At 38.4% G+C, this 4,539-nt stretch overlaps 1 long non-coding RNA gene across 1 annotated transcript; it reads right to left on the reverse strand.

Moving 5' to 3' along the window:
- Nucleotides 1-2,095: 2,095 nt before the first annotated feature.
- On the reverse strand, nucleotides 2,096-4,305 carry LOC106962693 (uncharacterized). Its single transcript, XR_001428038.1, has 2 exons — nucleotides 3,516-4,305; nucleotides 2,096-3,098 (listed from the first exon to the last, which is right to left on the reverse strand). It is a non-coding gene; the product is annotated as an uncharacterized LOC106962693 (long non-coding RNA).
- Nucleotides 4,306-4,539: the final 234 nt, after the last annotated feature.

Raw genomic sequence — 4,539 nt, forward strand, 5'->3', positions numbered from 1 at the left:
ATGAATAAATGCAGCTCTGTGACATTTCCATGTGTCAAACAGGAAAAAAAAAATTAAAGAACTCTTCTGGATTCTCCAAATTGGCATTTTGATCAGACACATTTCCATATGTCACCATCATCACGCTGCGTGTGAGATGATGGGGCACCGGTCTGCCCCCACGTATGACTTATTGTTTAACAAGACTTCGCTGATAGTTGAAGAGCGCGCCCGTATCATGCGAGCCATGAAACTGTCAGATTTATTTCTGCTTGAAGGTAAATCAAACAGCAAAGCACTGAGGTGTGCAGCAGTATTAGCGAATGATCTAAGCCTAATAGTTTCTCTCAATCATCTGTCTGCACTCTTTGGTGAGTAATATGTAGATAAAGCCCAAACATCAGGAAGATGATTGTCCTGAAGTGATATCCAGGGTTGATGCTTACTAAATGCAAGACGTGACTTATAAATGGGAACGTCTGCTGCTCTGAAATTGTCTCACTGTGAGCAAAGTGATCACCCTTATCAATTTTTAAAGGCCAGGTTATTGACACTAACCTGACTTATTGAGGTTATGGAGAGGCCATGGTAATGATTCCCTAAGCTTTCAGTTACAGCACCAGAGGGGCCGCCTCTTGCTTTAAAATATTGGACGGAGGCAGGCTTTACTGCTCCAGTGAGCATTAGTATAATGTCTCCTTTGTCAATCCCTTCTTATTGCTTTGGATATTAGTATCCCAGCTTGCAACGTATAAATAAAAACTTGTTCTCTTCTATTTCATTTAGCCTGCACTTTCTGGACGTTTAAATCATTTTGCGTGACGTGATTAAGGTCATTTTAACCTTTTCCTAACATTGGAAAGCTAACGGTTTATTAGTCCGCCCACATGCTTAAGATGTCCATTTAACTCCCTAAATCTTTTGGAGTACTTTTAATGGAAATTATGTCAGGTGGTGGATTTATAGATCTTTGTGGACAGTTGTCTAGACAATGTGCAGTTTGGAAAGCCCATAATGGTACAAAGTTGGATGTGGGTGGGGCAAAGAAGTCTGACAGGTGTAATATGCTGATCTGAGCAGGATTGCTGGGTTCAGATGGTAAAGTCTAACAAAAGTTGCGACTACTTATCTTAATGGCTAGAGGAGCTACAGATTTGGAGTAACACCTAGAAGCAGACATATCAGGACCATGGTAGGAGTTCGTGTCATAATCAGTGGGTTGCCCACCGTCTCTCTTAGTCTATATGTCCTTGGGCAAGACACTTCACCTGCCTTACCTGCTGGTGGTGGCCAAAGGGCCCAGTGTGAAGCACTTTGAGGTCCTCTGAACTTGATAAAGCTCTAAACAAGTACAAGCCATTTACCATTTCTGAGAATTTAATGCAACACATCCATGTCCTGGCGGATCGCCTCTTCTTAGTCGACGGTTGTTTTCTGGCCAAAGTCAAAATTTGTGCATCTTGGTGTCTTGGTCACAAGCAATGGGAGATGGATAAATGTTTTTATAGTAAACTGGGAGGTGATGTCAGGGTGAAGAAAAAGGCTCACTCTCTCATTTTACTGTTCTGTCTGCGTTCCCAGCTCTTGTCTAAGGTAACGACGTATGGATTGTGACAGAAAGAACGTGATCCAAAACACAAAATGACACTCTAGTGAAGAGTTCCTGAGTCCATGGGGAGCCTGGAGAATCTAAAGGAATCTGTTCAGATGGTTTTAGGTATTTGATCAAGATACTTCCCAGGCACCTGTTCAGGGAGAAGCTTCCTGAAGGGAGAAATGTGTCTCTTCCACAACTCAAATTGTACATCCATATGGTTGATGAAGTTGGTACCAAACACAGCTCTTCTTCCTGACTATCCCAGCATTTACTGTGTAGACATGAGCAAAATCTAACCATAAAATGTACTTGTAAAGGCAAAAACTTTGGACAAAAACCATATTTGCCTTCTAAGCTATTCTTAAACAAAGTACGAGTTCCTTCATCGTATGAAATCCTTCAGATACTCTGCACACTGCAAACTAAAGTAAGAAAAGTTGACAAAGTTAACATCCTAGACTCTGCGTGAGATTAAACGGTTCTGTCAAGGAATAATCACAGCATCACATGTCATCGTGATTTTTTTTTTTAGTTGCAGAAGTCTTCCTAATCCCTAAATCTGCTGTAAAGATTACACATATTCAATCTTAAAGGAAACTTTTCCTTAATCTCTCACAAATCCTTGCAAATCACTGATCCGGCATGTCTCACGTTCCTTTACTTAAAATATCTCCCTTTACCACAATAAACGCATTTGGGAGAATAAAACTGCGCTGCCAGCTGGATTTTATAAGCTTTCACATTTAATCCTTTGGTTTTATTTCTTTTGGACACAAAACACACTAATGTTTCTAATGACCTTAAGATAGAGAGGGTCCTGAACACGCACTTATGTAACTATAGAGATTTAAATCAGCTTTGACAGTTAAATTTGTAAGCAAAAGTACTAAAAAATATATATAAAAAATATACTTGTATGAAAATAAGCTCAAATGCTGAACTGCTGTACCAAAAGAAATGGAATAGGATTAATTTGAGTGCAGAGCTTAGAGAAGTTTTTTTTTGTCTTCATGACGGATCTGTCTTTGAGTGTAAAAAAAATGTCCGCTGCCCTGTAGGAGATGTTAATAAAGTTTGAGGCTCTCCATCAATTGTCTGCCCATTGTCTGTCAATACAGTGGTGCTAACGTCAATGTCCAATGTCAGACACTGGGTCAATGTGTTGCCTTATTGTTTTTCTTATAGCCCAGACTGATTTTTAACCACTCAAACGGAAAGAACTCAGTCATTTCTTGATCATTGCAAAAGAATCTCGTAATCAGGACCAATTAGTAGGATGGCATATCGCATGGAGCTGAAACGCTACAGAAAAAGGATTATTTTAAAAGATGGGTTCTGTCAACAAGTTATGTGTAGCCAGTGTCTTATCTACAGCAGATAGGTTCTTATTTCTGTAAGAATACAGACAGACTGGTAGATAGTACAAGCAGCGCTAAGGCAAACATGGAGTTTTATCTTTACTTACAGTCACAAAAATGTTAATTTGGTTTAAGAAAACACTATTTAATTAACCCCTGCAATGCTCTTATGAAAGCAAGGCTACTTGCCCACTAACAATTTCTTTCTTTTTTGTTTTTGTGTCATTTTCTTGTTTTAGATCATCAAAGAAATGTTAAAAAATGAAACACAGACAATCTGACCAAATACAAAAAGCAGCTTTAAAGCAATAAATTCAACATCATTTCTTTATTAAGAGATAAAAAGCTTCACAAAGCTATGTGAATATTTCTCTCTTAAATCAACTTTTCTTCTTTGCTGAAGAAGTTATATCCTAATCTCATGAGGATATAACTCAAGACTTTGACTAGACTCTAAAACTCTTATTTTGTTTTTAGCCATTAAAAGGTGAGCTTGGTGTGTGCATCTGTCTGGATTGTCGTCCTGCTGCATAATTCAAAACTATCATCCGTGCTAAACAATCAGAGTAAAGTGATCGTACAAAAATGTAAATTTGTGTTTCAGAAATGTGCTAAACGTGTCCCACATAACTACATTCAGAGTATTTTGTTCTTCTAGCTGCTGCCTCCATCACAGAAAATCAACAAAATAACAACAAAAAGTGAAAATCACAAACGACTATGAAACCTGAAGCAGGTTGACACAGTGCAATGTGATATCGGTGCTGGTGGGCCACAGCCACCTTGCTAAGCATCGAGGTATTGAGTTCTGATGAGCCATCTCCTCCCTGTGCATATTATATGAGAGCTGTGGGAATCTAAATGCAACAATATTGACACTGTGCAATTAGGGAGGGGTCATTAGGTCTGGTGCTTTTATACAGGAGCTGCATGACAGGAATGCCGCCTTTCCGGGAATCAGGGCCGTGTCTACATTTGTTTTTTTTTGTTGTTGTTGTTTTTGACAGGGGCACAAACTGTACAAAGGGAGCACGCTAAAATTACAATTTCAACTAAATGCACTGCAGTTTTAAATTACAATTAAAAATGGGTCAAAACTTGAATGACAAACTATTTATTTAACCAAACAAATCACATGGATCTGCTCAGTAAGCGGAAACTATGCAGTAGATTTGTTTATTGCAGTGGATTAGGGAGCTAAGCGATTAGCTTGTTTAGCTTACCATAGCTTAACTGTATACAACTCTATTTTTAATGCCGCTATGCTAACTCTATGCAGCTAATCAGCTCAAGAGCCAAAATTATTGAACTGTTACAGACTACAAATTGCAAACAACTGTTTAAATACCCCTCTTGCCACTTCATGAAGAGATTTTTTGCCCAGTAATCTGAGGCTGATTTTCCCTATTATTACTTAACATCATCAACCTGCCATCAACTTAGAGATGGGAATTAGCCACTTGGCTATAATCTCATGTATTTACATGTAGATGTAAGTTAATGTGTGATGTCTCATTAATTATTATTTTTTAAATAATCAACAGTGGCCGTTGTTAAAGAACAAAAAGAGCATTTCTGTCATCGATCGTCAGTGTGGACAAAACG

This window comes from Poecilia latipinna, unplaced genomic scaffold (genome assembly GCF_001443285.1).
Source record: "Poecilia latipinna isolate Pla-1442-1.1 unplaced genomic scaffold, P_latipinna-1.0 Scaffold1450, whole genome shotgun sequence".
Taxonomy (NCBI): domain Eukaryota; kingdom Metazoa; phylum Chordata; class Actinopteri; order Cyprinodontiformes; family Poeciliidae; genus Poecilia; species Poecilia latipinna.